Genomic DNA, 17,621 nt, shown 5'->3' with positions numbered 1-17,621 from the left:
AATCGTTATAAGTTAAATAAAGTAGCCTATAGTATAGTAATAATAACCACAAATGGACATGTGTATTTACAGATGTAAATGACAGCATATTTTTAGTCTGCAATTACTGTAATTGACGCTGTGACCTCAGTTTTTGACCTCATTTCAGGAGGGTGGCTTCTATGTGACCCAGTTAGTTTACCCCTCAAATGATTTGCAGTGAGAAATCATTAGGCTAACTAACAGCTATTAGGCTAACTGAAAAGAACCATGCCAGTCTCTAGGTATGGTGAAGGGTATGTGATGATGTGGGGCTATTTTAATTCCAAAGGCCTAGTTGACTTTATCAGGATGCATAGTATACTGGATCCACGAAATAAATGGCCTTTAAAAATAAAAATCTGCCTGCCTCTATGGGAATTTAACATTGGGGTTCCAATACTTCTGCCCCCTGTATTTGAATGAAGAACATTTATTTATTTACAATACATTATTCATTCACAAAGAAAAATAGTGGCCCAAAAGGTTGGATTTTTTCTCATTTGCTTGTCATTCCAAAAGATTATTTTTTTATACCTCTTTTAAGTCAACTTTAGCATGGGTGCATAAACGTATTCTTACCCCTGTATTATTAAACCACCTTGCCGTGAAATCTGAAATGTGGACATAAAGGTCTACATTTTCTAGTGAGTTTCTTGGCTTTCATTGGGAATAGATTATGTATCTACACATGATCACCTGACTCAAAGCCACACTTATCTAAAACAAGGGAAATATTTAATAATACTGAATCCTTATGAAATAAAATAAAGTAGCTTATAGTACAATAACCGCAAATGGTATATATATATATAAACATGTGTATTTTACAGATGTAAATAACAGCATATTTTTTGTCTGCAATTACTGTAAATAACGCTGTGACCTAATTTTTTAACCTCAGTTCAGGATGGTGGCTTCTATGTGACCCAGTTAGTTAACCCCTCAAGTGTAACTCATGTAAATATTACTTTTTTGCATAAATTGCGATTTTGATTTGTCCAACATGCAAAATAAGACTTGTACACCAAGTTTCAGAATGTTTTATCCATCGGGACGGCCATTTACACTGTGAATACCTTAAAATAAAAAAATATAGAAACATAAATCTGCCATGATTACTGCATGGCTATGACTGTCAGATAGGTTCTTTGTAAGGTGTGGCGAGGGAGTGGTTTCAAGGGACGGTTGACTGTAACTTCCAAACAATTTAGGCGAGGAAAGTACCTTTACATTCCACCTTTGAATACTTTTGCGATGTTTATTATTTCTGGATTCCTGACAGACAGGTTGGTTGCATTTAGTGAGCAGAGAACCATTCTCCTCCAGCAATTGTCAATTTAGTTCATGATTGAATGTTATTGCTTGTTCTCTACCTGGTAGGCAAACATTCAAAATGTTGAACTCCCCAACGCGATGTGTTACAACTATCGCTAATGGAAACAGCTTTGCAAATCGATAAATATATACAGTGGTAAGAATAAGTTTATGCACCCATGCTAAAGTTGACTAAAAAGTGGAATACAAATTCATCTTAATGCCTTGATTAAACAAATGAGGAAAAATTCAACCCTTTAGGCGACCAATTTTTTTTGTCAAGGAATAATGTATCCTGAATAAATTGGAGACGATTTCGGAAGTTCTCACAAAATGTTCACTTTACAGCACAATCATCCTGACAGACATTATGGTTTAAAATAGCATTTAGCATTCTAAATAAGGCCTGAACACAGAGGTTCAGAATGGTTTATGCATCGGGCAGCCATGAGGAGGTTTTAACTAAGACCTGAAGTTATAGCGCCCCCTATGGGAATCTCTGCACCAATCTTTTTCGAAATCTAAGTTAGAGGGACAACAAAAGGTCTGAGAAATTTGAAAACGTTTAACCACTCAGAGGTTGAGATATGGGCTGTCCAAATAAAAAATAATAATTTCAACAATAACAACAGGTCTCCACAGGTATCTACCTAACCTGATGCCTAGCGTTACAGTCCCCCAGGGTCACCGGGTGCTTGACTCCCAGCTGAAAGGTTCTGAGTGCAATCTCCAATGTCTGGAGTCTTCAAGATGACCCCAACCCCTGTCTCTGTACTGTCTATCCCCTACCTGCTCCTTAATGACCCGTCTCTGTACTGTCTAACCCCTACCTGCTCCTTGATGACCTGTCTCTGTACTGTCTAACCCCTACCTGCTCCTTAATGACCCGTCTCTGTACTGTCTAACACCTACCTGCTCCTTAATGACCTGTCTCTGTACTGTCTAACCCCTACCTGCTCCTTAATGACCCGTCTCTGTACTGTCTAACCCCTACCTGCTCCCTGATGACCTGTCTCTGTACTGTCTAACCCCTACCTGCTCCTTAATGACCCGTCTCTGTACTGTCTAACCCCTACCTGCTCCTTGATGACCTGTCTCTGTACTGTCTAACCCCTACCTGCTCCTTAATGACCTGTCTCTGTACTGTCTAATCCCTACCTGCTCCATAATGACCTGTCTCTGTACTGACCAACCCTACCAGCTCCTTAATGACCAGTCAACAACTGTCATCAACCTACTGGTAAGATTCAAAGTTATTCATATTTATGGTCTATCACGGATAAGAGTGGACTACAGCACCTTCGTCGTCTTCCTGCTGTGATGAAGTGAGCCACAACAAGCTGTCTGACTCATAACAAGGAAATTATGAACCAACCAGTTGGACCAGTTCCCCTCCGAGTTCAAACTCCTCCCAGCCTCAGATTTTATATGAGCTGCGTATTTACGGTCACAGGGCGCTGTTGTCTCTGTTAACTTTGGACGAGAGGCAGGGTGTTTTTTCCTAGACGCAGATTCATAGACCCTCTCATTCTCAAGGAGGGGAAAGATGTGGCGATGCTTCCCGGACGTTTCTATTGCACTATTTAATAACCATTCATCATCCACACAGAAGGCCTCAAAGGGCTTCAAACGTGTCTGATAAGATCAAGTTCAACTTGCGGATATCATACCAACTGCTCCCTGTGCTGGTTAAACCTCCCTGAAGGCAGGACCATATATAGACTTCCTCATGTGGCATGACATCACAACCAGATCTGTGATGCAGGTCCACAGAGAACAGGAGCGAGTACATGATGACGTTTAACCGCCTTCAGTAACCAAGATGTGGTTAGTGTCCATCACTATGGACACTAACTATGGCCCATCACTATGGGCGGGCCATTGGGGGCCGGGCCCGCCCCCCACAATGCTAGTGCCCCCCCCACTTGAGGCACAGATCAAAAAAAATAAAAAAAAATCATTTTTATTTTATATTATTATTTACATTATTAACGCTCCGTTCACTTGCATGGGCCCTTCACAACTTCCGGTGGTGAATTATATTTGATAATTCACCGTGTCCAAGTATAATTGACCCCTTTCAAGGTAAACAAAGGCTTTTTTGCCTCTAATGGCAAAAGTTATCGGACATTCCGCAAGTAGTCCGATAACTTGTCAAACCCAGCGTCTTCGGTTGCAAAGTCACTTCAACATCTTTGGCGGACTATTAAATCTGCTGGCTACGTAGGCCTACGTCAATGTAGCCACTAACAGTTACCGCGCATTTTTGAAAAGTGAAGCTGGATGAGTTTTCGCTAGCTTACTTTCAGTGCGAAGCTAGACCTTTTTTGGGTGGGCTCAAGCCCACCCAACTGTCAAAAGACAGTTGACCACAAGGCGCTTCTATCTATGCCTTCTCTTGAATTGCTTCATGTTTCATGTCGGCAGGGGACTGTAAGGCTGCGTAGCCTGATAAGCATGATAAGGTGCAAGGAGCAGAAAAAATTGACATGGGTGCTAATTTTCAGTTGAAAAAAAACGCTGGCATTATTTTATCAGCTGAGGGCATGTTCATTGCCATAACAACTAGAGCTAATCAACAAGTACCACATGTTCGAATACTATGAGACTCATGAAAACGCCCTCAGCTGATAAAAGGTGTCGGGGGGGCGAGCAGCAGACGGGACTGGGTCTTATTTATTTATTTGAATAAGTTACTTATTTTATTTTACATAAACATAATACCAAGGGTCAGAAGTTTTACAAGAATTTTGATTGTACAAAGTCATGACAGAGGGACTTGGTGTCTTTATTCATGCTTGAAAGATGCATGAATATGTTATTTTTAAACGTATTCTTACCACTGTATTATTAAACCACCTTGCCGAGAAATCTGAATTATAGATAAAATAAGTTAACATTTTCTATTGAGTTTCTTGGCTTTCCACTTGACATTGGGATTAGATGATGTATCTACACATATCATCAACCTATTGATAAGATTCAAAGTTATTCATATTTATGGTCTATCACGGATAAGAGTGAACTACAGTACCTTCGTTGTCTTCCTGCTGCGATGAAGTGAGCCACACCAAACCGTCCGACTCGTAACAAGAAAATGATGAACCAACCAGTTCCCCTCCGAGTTCAAACTCCTCCCAGCCTCAGATTTGTTATGAGCTGCGACTTTCCGGTCACTGGGCGCTGTTGTCTCTGTTAACTTTGGACGGGAGGCAGGGTGGTTTTTCCTAGACGCAGATTCATAGACCCTAGAATTCTCAAGGAGCTGAAAGATGTGGAGATGCTTCCCGGACGTTTCTATTGCACTATTTAATAACTATTCACTATTCATCGGAATAGGAATGAACGCAGTCGAGGTCAAGATGACGGAGATAGCATGTTAATCCTGAAAACCAGCCCCCGATGCGAGGTGAGGGTCAGCGGCTAGCTGTCACTCAAGAGGCTGCGCCCAGGCCCGCCGCTCCCTATACGCAGAGTACGCAGAGTGCGTAGGACACCAAGTACCTGGGGGGGGGGGGGCACCAAAAATTAAGGTTTAAAAAAAATAAGAAGAAATTACATTATTGAATTATAACAATATATTAATTAGTTATCCGCCCGGAAGTCCTGTCCAGGGCACAATTTAATGTCGAGCTGCCTAGGGCACCGAAACGGCCAGCGGTGGCCCTGGCTGCGTCCCTTATTATTCATACATTTTAACCTCAAATAAAAAAACAGCTAGCCTAAAAAAATAAAACGCCCCCCTCAGTGTTGTAATGGAGATATGAACAAAAAATACTGACTAGAATGTTTTTTTGGACCAGGCTGTAAATAGGTTTAATAAGACTGTGAAAACGGCCAGTTTAACAAGTTAGGGGCCACTCACACTAGGGCCGTTTGCCTGTTCCGTGCTGCAGGAAGATTCAGCACGATTCCCCCCCTCCCCACTCCCCATACGATAAATACGTCTTCACCAAGCGTCCTCGCCGCCATAACAACATTGGAGAACGACAACGTGAATGCTGTCGTCGGCCCAGATTTCAAGTAAACACTCGACTTCACTATCGCACCAACGTAAACCCACTCGTGAACCGCTTGCCGCCATTGTTTAAAATGATTGTTGTGGGGAAGAAGGGCATGGACCTATAAAGAAAGAAGGGTCGCGCAAGGACTACGTCATCCAGCTCACGTTGCGTATCCGCGCGCGTGCGCGTGTCATCTCATTAGCATCTGTACTTTGGCCACGGCACACCTCTCCCAAGTGTGCCGTGGCCAAGGGGCTGTTCCGTGCTGGAATACGGATGGCGTGGTCACACTAGCCAAACGTTCTAGACTTTAGTATGCAAATGAGCTCGGGCACGGGGCCGCGGCCCTAATGTGAGTGGCCCCTAAGTCAACGAAGAATTGCTCACTTTTGGTACCACCTCGTAGTGGCCACCCGGTGCTACTGCAATGTTTGTCATTTCCACATTGGAAGCTGATAGAACTCGCTGTGGTTGGGGCTTGGCATAGACATCTTTTATCATAGACGGAGCATCGAACGCTACCGCCTACTGGCGCTGACGAGACGCGGGGCCGCCATCTTGAAGTGGTCTATGTGCTTTTCTTAGGCCCCACGCGGTTTGGCCTTTCATTTACATGAAAACGCTGTTTTTGTCACAGAAAACGATCATTTCTAAAAACTCCGGCCAAAGTGGAGATTTCTGAAATGTGGTTATGTGTTGTCGTGTCAACGGGGGGAAACGGGGTTTTAGGTTCTGAAGCGTCACATCATGCGCCAGGAAATGCTTAACGTCATATGAGCGCCCTATGTTTACAGTTTCTTTGTTACAGGAAGACGCTTGTGTTATTTGTTGTTGTTGATTCTGAGGTTTCTGATTGGCTTGCATGGCTATATCCTTCTCACTACACTGCCGCCCATAGGTTTGGCATAGTTATAATGGCGCTCAACGGCGTATTTATGCGTTTTGATGTAAACGACAACTTTTTTGAAAACAATGTTGCGTGTTATTTTTGAAAACGGAGGGGGGGGAATATTCCTTTCTATAAATACCCTGCTACGTATAAACGTGGCCTCATAAAGTCAAAAAGGGGCAAACTAATCTAAAATAATAATTGTTAAACATAGGCCTATAGAGAATCATCAGGGAATTAGTAACTTATACTTCCATGGTCGGTAAACAATGCGACTGCGATCGCTCAGACCTCTCGCTCAGGGCCGTGGCACCAAATCCTGGGCCCTGTATACAAGAGGTACTGATGCCCCCCCCCCCCCCCCCCGAATTCCCCCTACCAGCCCCCTGCGCTGAATTGTTGAGGGGGGGGGGGGGGGGGGGGGTAGAGAACAATTGTTGACGGGGAACGGGGGGGACGTGGCCGTGTGCGACTCCTAGCACTATGGGCTGGTGGATAAATCAAAAGAAATAAAAAACTTTTTTTTGCCATCTGCCCCCCCTCTGCCTTGGGCCCCCCCACAACTGTCCACCTTTCCCGCGCAGTCCGACGGCCCTGCTCTCGCTTATGATGCTACAATGCTAACAATGCTAAAAAACAAGAATATTTCTGCATCCGGTACGTCATGAAGTAGGGCGTGGCTAGGCTCCCAAGATGCGGAACCTGTGCGATTTCTTTCAAACGTTTTATAGGCTATATAGGCTATATTTTGCATGGATTGATTTGTTTTAATATGTAATATGTAATATAAGTAGGTGGTTTTTAAAAAAAATACTGTCGCCAGTAACAATTTCAACAATTAAAACATTAGCATATTTAACACTGGAGCAATATTTAAAATCCGGAAGCGCTTCCACACTGGCAAGTCGTTCCAAACTCTGAATGCTACAAACACGCAGCACTCTTGCCTTATCTCCATAGGGCGCGACTATAGCAAGGAAGTGTTCTAGCAAGGCTGCAGCCTTCACTTTGGGAAAACAGCCACAGCCTATTCACCTTATTACGTAACGCCCCATGTCCATGCTTGATTTCCGTGCGGCTTTCCATCAGCTGTAAAGTGTGGACGGTCCTGCCCACGTGGGTCATCCTACCCATGTGGGCTTGGCCTGGGCGCTGACGTCACACGCACAGAGAAAAGACCCAAAGCGCTCCGAGCAGCGAGCGAGCGCTCAGTACAGTCTGGCTCAGACCCCGGACAGTGGCTCTGTGTTGCGTATAATATTATATGTCTTTTGTCGTTTTAAAAGCGTAAAAGAATGCTCAGCTAATCATAGCAATCGTTTGTTTTATTGTATTCTGCAGGACGTTAAGTGTAAGGTATTTAGTTTGCGGTTATCGAAACTGACGGTTGGACGCGGACATGAATGACATCAAACTGGCCGTGCTGGGCAGCGAGGGAGTGGGGACATCAGGTGAGGATGCGCCCTGGTGAGAGACAGGTGTCCCGTGGAGCGATAGGTTGTTAGGGAACAGGGCGGCGAGGGTTCAGCGTCAGGCAGGCAGGCAGGCAGACGGACAGACAAGGACTCGACGACAAGCAGGTAGTCGGGCAGGCAGGGGTTCGGCGACAGGTAGGCAGAGTGACGGACGGAGAACTAGGGAAGAGGGGTCTCTTCCCTACACTGAACTGGGTCTAGAGAATGCTGATAGGACCGATACGAACTGGGTAGTTGCAAACGACGAACTGGCGCCGGCTTCATGGAGATCCCCGGCTGAAGTAGGAAGTGGAGGTTGATGATCGAAGACAGGTGTGACGGAAGAATGAGATACAGTGGCGTGAAGTGGCCACTAGATGGGGGTGTTGGACTGCGTAGCAGGACGTAGCATGACGCAGATGTCCCGTGGACGGACAGTGCAGTGCACGCCTTATACATGACCCTCATATTAATAACCATATGCTTTTGGCTCTGCAGCTCTCATCGTTCGGTTTCTGACCCAATAGGGTCCGACTGCGTCCTGCGTCCTGGCAAGACACGCCCCGTGTAGAAATACACGCCCCTCGACTGACCAATCTCAGCGTGATGACGTATTACGTAGGATTGTGATTTCCTCTCAGCGTGATGACGTAATACGTAGGATTGTGATTTCCTACTGAGATCGGGGAGTAACGTAGGATTGTGATTTCCTACTGAGATCGGGGAGTAATTTTCCAACGTCATCGTTAACTCTTCTGTTACGAAGCTGTTCCACTCTAACCATGTCAGAGTGGCTGGCAGTGAAATGTGCACAGAATGTGGTGTAGACTATCAAGTTGGTAAGAAACAACTGATAATACCGTGACATCATTTTATTTATAAAGACAAATGAAAATGGTTTTAGAACTGGTTATATAAATGATAACATAAAGAATCGGCCCCCGGTCCCCCAGTTCAATTAAAACAATGGGTAAAATGTCGCTACTCCCAAGAAGCAAACACTTTCAGCTTTCTCCGGTCAAACATCTCCACACAGAACATTTCGTAGTCCTTCTTTGAATTGAAGAACGGTTCAATCCTGTTTAGGCTTTCTTCCGGGCAACTGCGGTCAACGGATTTCAGCTCTGCTAATAATGCCTGCTGCTCTGCACCTTCCACCCCAATGACCATCGGGAGAGAAACGTGGTCGGTGAAGGTCTGCAACTGGCACCATGCTGCTGCCTCAATTGTGTCCTTCAGGAAAACATCATCTGCCTTGAAGAAAGAAAAATAATTTGTGTCTGTACTTGGCAAAAAAAACAATAATTGACATCCTACTCTCGCAAAACCACACAATGGTATGCTAACGAAGGCTACTACTGATGAGTTTTCAATGATGAACAAAACTATTCAACTATAGTCATCTGACCTATTGTATCTGGCTATATATACAGTACTAACAGTGGAGTTAAAAAGTTAGTGTAATATTTTGCTCATGGGCGGTGTCATTTAAATTCTGGCTCTTAATATTCACAAAAATATTTATTGGAATTTACTCTGAAAATGTCAGGCTGACCAAAGAGTAATGAAGAGAAACCGAATATGCATTTACTGATAACTGTGATGTCAAATGCATATACTTGGCTTTACAGAGGTACAAAGTAAAGTTACTTAAAGGATACAAGCCTTAGAATTGTACATTTTCCCCCCTTTAATCCACTTGTATTGTTTACAGACAATACTTATGCATACGATAGGGAATTCTTAGTAAGGGAAACATGACTCAGGCCATAAGGGTAGGCTATATTTTTTTATTATAGAGAAAGGGAAGGTCATTACACAAAGCATTTAAAGTAAATAAAAAAGTAAATACAAAATATGTGCAATAACATTAAGGGATACAATTATTATTAAAAATGGGAAACACAAGAGGCATTGGCAGGTATAAGTTAACACAAAAAAAAGTACAAAATTAAGGGGACGGAGAAGAGGGCCCCCAGAATTGGGACCCAGAGGCAGAGCAGATGTGTGTGTGTGTGTGTGTGTGTGTGTGTGTGTGTGTGTGTGTGTGTGTGTGTGTGTGTGTGTGTGTGTGTGTGTGTGTGTGTGTGTGTGTGTGTGTGTGTGTGTGTGTGGCGCAGCCAAACATCTCGCAGGGACCCCTTCTACAATATTTCGGGTTAGGGTTATTACAGCAATAGGTGTATATAAGAAACATAACTTCTTACCTTGGTCAAAACCTTCCGCTTCCGCTTCCGTGTTACCCGGAACACCGGTGCCAGGAGTCCATTCACCATCTGGTGTCCTTCTTGGGTGAAATGACAGAATCTTTTGGCACATCTGCAGTAGAAAGAAAGGGAAAGAAAGACAGAAAGAAAGTCAAAGAAAAAAAAACACGCACCGCACACACACACACACACACACACACACACACACACACACACACACACACACACACACACACACACACACACACACACACACAGGGTTGCCAAGCCAACATGAAAAATGTATTTATTTTGCATTTGTAGGTTAAGATCCATACCCTTCAATCCCGTAGTTGTCCAAAAGGAGCTTGCACCACCACCTCCTGAGATGAGGCATATCCAACTGAAGAGGAACATTAAAATGAAGTTTACCACATAACCATTATGATGCTGCTTCTAAATACTGACGCTAGCACACAGATAGTACTTACAACGTTGAAATCGAAGTGCGCGTCCATGGTAATGTACCAGGAGTACTGTAGAAAATAGAATGTAATAATGTTGGGTTGTGATCATAGGCAGGGTGTGATTTTACCAGCAATTGGCATGCTTAGGCAGTTAAGACTAGTTTATAGTCATCTTAGAAAAAAATTTGGCCATTATAACATTATAACATTAGAAAATAAAATGCTGTGTGTTAAAAAAGGTATGATAAAGCAAATGAATGGAGCATGGTAACTCACCATGACCATAAAGACTCCACAGTCGATGCCATATAGTTGTTGTGGAACACCCTGTGCCATAAAACAGGTTGTAAGATGAACAGTCATAGCCCTACACACATTTTCCTGATGTGCTTGTTATCTCAGCAATTATTACCTCAATGTCCAAGCCAGTCTCCTCGGTCCAGGTGCCAGGCATCAATTGTTGCGCAACAACCCTAATACAAATTTGATGACAAGCATTGTACAGTTGTCAGGTTAGACAGCAAAGTGAGAAAGATGCAAAACATAAAAGGAAACTAGGCAAATCAGGGGAACGTGATTGCCTAGTAACGACTTTAACTTTGGCAAGTCAGGGGAACGTGACCACCTTCCAAAATGAGTTGTGGGAAACTAGGCAAGTCAGGGGCTAACCACATAGCCATGGGATGACAACTTCAAATCGGTAACACGGCGAAATGATGATAATCAAATCAATACAAACCAGTGAGAGTATATTGCGACAAAAACCAACACGGCATCAAACGCGGTACTTAACAATTAAATAGGTAACATGAAAAGCAACAACTGTTAAGCGTAAGCAATATCAACATAAAATAAAAGTTAGCAGAGACATCCCAAAAACGCAGCCAATTTGTGGTTGGATTGACGACACATTATTACGCTGTGAGTGTACATGAAAATTTAAAGTAGAACTACACCAAGAACAATGACAGTATACGATCTCTGACTGATAATGCAGTCCACTTACCAAATCAATCGAGGCAATCATCTTTCTGCTGTCTGCTGTTGACCAGATCGTTACATCTCCGGAGTAGGTTCGACAAGAGAAGAGACGCCGTCGTGAATCAGACCAATCAGGGCCGACTACGCCCCCGACCCTACTCTGTATAGGCGTGTATTTCACACGAGGGGCGTGTATTTCCCACGAGGGGCGTGTATTTCCCACGAGGGGCGTGTATTTCTAGGAAGCAGGACGCAGTCGGACCCTACTCTTCTGACGCGGAGGTTAATCAGGGAGTACGCCTTGTTGACCGGTAAGACTCCTAACGTTTGGAGACTATTTATTTAGACCCCTATTAGAAGGCTTGCTTGTTTCTGACATAGGCCTAGGTGAACGCAGGTAAAACACATGTTATGGAATTGTGCATATACTGTAGGATATCATTCATATGCTGGAGTGAGAAACGTTATTTGTGTATTGATTTATGGGCTCCATATTGATTTTATTATTATGATTTTTGCTATCCAGAATTCTACATCATTCAGGTAATTAGTATGATGAATTTGTTATACTATTCCTACTGCATTAGAATATGTCACATATTTCCTGAACATTCCTGTGTCACGTGTCGTTCCAATCTTTGAAGGAAAGTAAATGAGTCCTCAGTAGTTCAGTAGAGGGAAGTGAAAAGACGATTGTAGGTTTAACCCGAGATTGTGTAGTTTCTCCACGAGGCAACGTGCTGTCAGGTTATCTGGCCTGCTGCTACACAATGTTTATGTACTATCAGCCGTCTGTCTGTCTGTCTGTCTGTCTGTCTGTCTGTCTGTCTGTCTGTCTGTCTGTCTGTCTGTCTGTGTCTGTGTCTGTGTCTGTGTGCGTCGTGTCCCCCAGAGCTGGAGCAGGGCCCCAGTGTGTTTGTGGCCCTGGAGGAGGTGGACCGCAGCTCAGAGGTCATCGGGGAGGTCACCATGCTGAACACACTCCGCCACCACAAGGTGAGGCCCTCAGACACCACAAGGTGAGGCCCTCAGACACTACAAGGTGAGGCCCTCAGACACTTCAAGGTGAGGCCCTCAGACACTACAAGGTTAGGCCCTCAGACACCACAAGGTGAGGCCCTCAGACACTTCAAGGTGAGGCCCTCAGACACCACAAGGTGAGTCTGTCTGTCTGTCTGTCTGTCTGTCTGTCTGTGTGTGTGTGTGTGTGTGCATTTAGGCTTGTCGCTCAATAATGTCAATGTCCAGTGTCCTCCTTTGACACAAGGGAAAATTGTTTGGGCCAATCAGTGGCAGCAGGTGTTTCCTGACACCATACTTAAAGCCCTCAGCCCCACCCTGACTCTTTCAGTCTGCAGTACCGAGCCTTGGTGAGAGGGAGAGATTGTTTTGTGAGTGTTTGTTGCTTGAATAAAGAGCTTGAATATACAGTATGCTTAAGGGTTTGCTGTTCATACACTATCCATCAATGCGCGCTATTGATGGGCAGATAAACAGACGGGGACAGTGGTCAAACTGTCACAGGTGCTCTTTAAGCTTACAGGTGGTTTCAAATCTCCCATTCAGAACATTAGAAAAGACGGGGACACAAGAGTGTATCACCAAGGAACAAAACAGGAAACGACAACCGTTACGACCTCGGGCACAGAGCACTGTCCAACGCTGTCCCTCTCGCACATCTGAGCTGTTCACTGATTCATCACTTTTATCTAAAGTACCGTTCAATGAATTTAAACTAACTATCAAAAAAGAGCCTCATATGAGAATAGCCCTGGATGAATACGACCGCAGCGAGCCTGGGCATCGTGTTACCGCCCCATCCCCCCCGCCCCCCGGGGAACGGTGTATTAAATGTTCGTTTGTTGGAATTATCCGCAGCATGGCTCAGGATCGGGCCGGGTTGTTGTGGGCCCCGTCCCTCAGCGGCCGTTAGAGATATCAATTCCCGGGCAAGAGACTCTCCGGCTTGTTTACACCGGTGTTTTATTATGAGTCGTCTAATAATAGTCCCTGTTTTTATAACGTGTTTACCAATTATAATACCCCATACGGTTGTAACACACCACATTGTGACTTGTGACTTGAGAATTTATATTTTCAGAGTTCACGTTGAATCTTCATTTATTTTGCATTTGTCGTGTTCTCTTCTGTCTGCAGTGTCCCTGAGCCTTCAGCCTCCAACTGTGTCATCCTGTGATGGACGAGGTCAGAGGTCAGGAGAATCCCAAGGTCATGTGACGTGGGTCATATCAACAATTATGTATAAATTTATTTTTTTATTTTTCGCCATATTCAATTTTTTAAATATAAACATTATACCGTTGGTGCCAAAGACAAAAGTCTTATCCAATTGATTTTGGAGACCTTTGCATCGCGACTATGACAATTATTATTTTGATTATTATTATTATAACTACTACTACTAAAGCTTCAGCTGTGTGTCCCATGTGCAATAGAGCACATTTGTGTGCTTTCGAGAGGACGCCGGGAAATCGATTGTTGATGACTGAAAGAAAAAAAGAAGTGAAATCGATTATCTTGAGTAAAGCGAGCTGCTTTTAACCGAATGGGTGCATGTTTACCAGCTGCACCTCATTCCACCACCGCAATGTGATTATATTAATCTATTTTATAAACTATTATGTGATTATTTTATGCTACTGTAAATACACCAATCCTTGGATAAACCTGACAGTTTATCCTTCGACGTATCCCGTTGCTTTTTTATCTTTTTTTAATCATGACGTGATTTTTGCCTTTCTGATTAGGCTCTATGTTTTATACAGAATTTCAGATTTTTGTTCGTTTATCTGTTTTTTTCTATGCTGCTATCTGTTACACGGGTCAAAAAATAACATTCCCACTGCCATTTATCAATAAAACTCCATTCTAAATGTTGTGAAATTCTGTTTTGTCATTCAAAAGTAGAATAAACTTTATTTGTGAAATTTCAGCTTTATTGCTTTGATTAAATAGCTGACATTGTATAGCGATTTTTGATTTGCATAGCATCCATGGTTAAACAAAAAGACTGAACATGAGCTTCCAGAGAAGAAACGTAACTTTACATAAATTCAGTTGTGTTTCGACAATCGATAATTACAGTCCAATAGCATTTACGATAATGTTTGTTCAAAATGAATGCAATATGCTCGCCATTTTGCGTGCAAAGCATTATATTTCTGTTTATATGCCTACAAAATATATTGAACCTAATTAAATTTGGTAAAATTTTCCTTCGGCCAACCGTTACTAAAATTAGACATGTAGCGCAAGAACAGAATCTACATCGGAGACGATCTGGTGGCGGGAAATGAAAGCACGTGACCGAGCTGTGGATGATGCGTCTGCTCGCGACCGATAGCGGACACTGACGAAGGGCCGGCCGGATGCTGATGATGACATTTTAAATATTCAATGGAGCCTATATGGGGAGCGGCGAGGCACGCCAGACGGATGAAGGTCTATTTAAAAAAGAGACAACTGATGATTGGTCACTTGTTGGCTCCGGCGGCGACGCGCAGGCCAGTCGGCCGGTGTCCAAGTCCACGTCGATCCATTATCCGCTAAAAGCACCGTTTGCGGATTTGGCGTCGTGTGCGTCTGTCGACTGATATCTCATGCGATGGGTCATTAAATGGTCCTTATTCGTCCCTTTGCGCGCAGGCGGGAAGGTCACACGCATGCGGACACACATTTACATTGCACACACACACCCCTCCACACTATAAAAAGTAAGAATATAACTGCAGTGACGTGAAATCGCCAGAAGATCGCGCCATTGGTGCAAACTATTTTCCAAAGCTGTTATTTATGCTATATATTTAATCGGTTTTCACACCCTTAACGCACATAAATGCAAGTAAATATAATATGCAAGCTTCCTTGAATATCCTATGCACATTTAATATATTAATATATAATATTGAAATATTTACTTCAATAAAAATAGTGCTTATGGTACTTTTGTCCCCATGTCTCCAAGCCCGGCCCACAGGGTAATACGTCTTTAACGAGATCAAACCTCTGTTGGTGAGTCAGCGGCATTGCTTTGTCTGTTGATAGATGCAGTGACTACGATGCCTCTGATGCGTTTAACCTCTGACCTCTAACCAGAGGAGTAATTTCCAGAATACGTGTTGGCATGTTTAAAGGTATATTATATCAAGCCTATTATGTATTCTGTTTGGGTTTTATTCTTTATTTCATAGTCCAAATCAAAGTTTGTGTGTGTGTGTGTGTGTGTGTGTGTTCCTACCTTCTTGACCCCGAGACCCTTAAGGTCAGATACTGTTTATCTCAAGGTTTTTGCGTAGCAACATTACGATTAATGCACCACCCTAGCTCGCCGCTAACAGTAAAGACGTATCGCTGTAGCTAACCATTACCCCGTGGCGGCGGGGGTCCCCCTCCCGCTAACTCCCCCCGGACGGGGCATCAAAGAGGGCAGCCCCTGGCTCTCGGGGGGGGGGGAGGGATTAGCCTCAAGCACCCCATAAACCGCCGGCAGGAAACGGCCCCGCGCTACCTGAAGCTAACCCACCGCTAACACTACGTCAAACAGGCCTAATGAGGCAGGTGTGTGTGTGTGTGTGTGTGTGTGTGTGTGTGTGTGTGTGTGTGTGTGTGTGTGTGTGTGTGTGTGTGTGTGTGTGTGTGTGTGTGTGTGTTGGTCTGTGTGTTTGCGTGTGTGTGTGTGTGTGTGTGTGTGTGTGTGTGTGTGTGTGTGTGTGTGTGTGTGTGTGAGTTTGTGTGTGTGTTTGTGTGTTAGCCGGTTTGTGTGTCTGTGTGTGTGTGTTTGTGTGTGTGGGTGTGTTAGTTTGTGTGTGTGTGTTACTCTGTGTGTGTGCGCATGCGTGCGTTAGTCTGTGTGTGTGTGTGTGTGTGTTTGTGTGTTTCCAAAAATAACTACCATTCAGACCGTCCACACAGGTCCTACTTTGGGTTCTATTAGGGAACATAAGCAGTGGTTGTTGCACCTAAACTAGGAAGACGCGCTCTGTTTATTACCAGAGGTTTAACCCTCCCTTAGAACACACAAAGTGCATTCAAAGTGCACTCGATGGACAATGCGTATGAGACAACGATGACCTTAAGACTGATTCATAGATATCGGAAAGGTCAGCTGATTTAACTAATTCACGGAGGAACTCGATTAGTGCAGAGTCTGTGGGACAGAGTGGATGGTTACTGAAGACACTTTAAACTGTAAATTCAGAGCTGAGTGGTCGATCAGCTCAAGTGGGACCGGTGGAAAAGGCTTTACCTAAAAGTAGAACTGATCCCCGAAATAAAAGGCATCACTGTAAATATTTGAATAGAATAACCCTTGTCTCATGTTGACAATAGACGTTTTTACCGTATCTTTTAAGGTCTTAATCAAGAGCTTCATGCTAACAATGACTAGCGGTGTGTTTGCCTTTTGTTACATCACACCCGACAGGCCCCTTGCGATGTTGACATTCACAAAGCCTTATCTCTCCTATATCAAACTTTCATCGCGGCCAAAAGCTATTTTCGTGTTCCTTTTTCTTGGCAGAGAGACCGTCTTATATAACCAGTGTGTTTTACCTCCGCCGACTCCTCCTCCTTACCGCCATTTGTTTCATCGTGTTTACGATTGTATAAATACAGAACACTTCCAGTGACCACGACCTCAGCTCCTAATCAGGGCACTGCCACGCCGTCCACAGGTGATGGCGTCAGGCCAGCAGCCCTTCCGTCACAGCTGACCCAGACGCATCGCCTCAACGGGTTCTTACCCAGAATCCTCTCTGGTCCGCCGGAGGAGAACCTTGGACCGTAAACCTGTGGCGGTCTTTCTCCTTGTGGCCTCGAACCAAACACACACCCCTAGACCCCAAACACACACCCCTAGACCCCAAACACACACCCCTAGACCCCAAACACACACCTCTAGACCCCAAACACACACCTCTAGACCCCAAACACACACCCCTAGACCCCAAACACACACCCCTAGACCCCAAACACACACCCCTAGACCCCAAACACACACCCCTAGACCCCAAACACAAACCTCTAGACCCCAAACACACACCCCTAGACCCCAAACACACACCCCTAGACCCCAAACACACACCTCTAGACCCCAAACACACACCCCTAGACCCCAAACACACACCTCTAGACCCCAAACACACACCCCTAGACCCCAAACACAAACCTCTAGACCCCAAACACACACCCCTAGACCCCAAACACACACCTCTAGACCCCAAACACACACCTCTAGACCCCAAACACACACCACTAGACCCCAAACACACACCTCTAGACCCCAA

General features: G+C 44.2%; 1 protein-coding gene and 1 long non-coding RNA gene across 2 annotated transcripts in view; one reads left to right on the top strand and one right to left on the bottom strand.

Annotated features, from left to right (window-relative positions):
• The window catches only part of LOC132455604 (uncharacterized), a 174,763-nt gene that overhangs the window by 95,924 nt on the left and 61,218 nt on the right, over positions 1–17,621 (bottom strand). The window lies entirely within an intron of this gene.
• The window catches only part of LOC132455613 (uncharacterized), a 44,206-nt gene continuing 33,896 nt past the window's right edge, over positions 7,312–17,621 (top strand). The window contains exon 1 of the long non-coding RNA XR_009525306.1: positions 7,312–7,504. This is a non-coding gene — a long non-coding RNA (uncharacterized LOC132455613). The remainder of the gene's footprint in view (positions 7,505–17,621) is intronic.

Source organism: Gadus macrocephalus, chromosome 4 (genome assembly GCF_031168955.1).
Source record: "Gadus macrocephalus chromosome 4, ASM3116895v1".
In the NCBI taxonomy this organism is placed as follows: Eukaryota; Metazoa; Chordata; class Actinopteri; order Gadiformes; family Gadidae; genus Gadus; species Gadus macrocephalus.
Note: the sequence above shows the minus strand (reverse complement) of the source record. Positions and strands in the feature narration are given on the sequence as shown.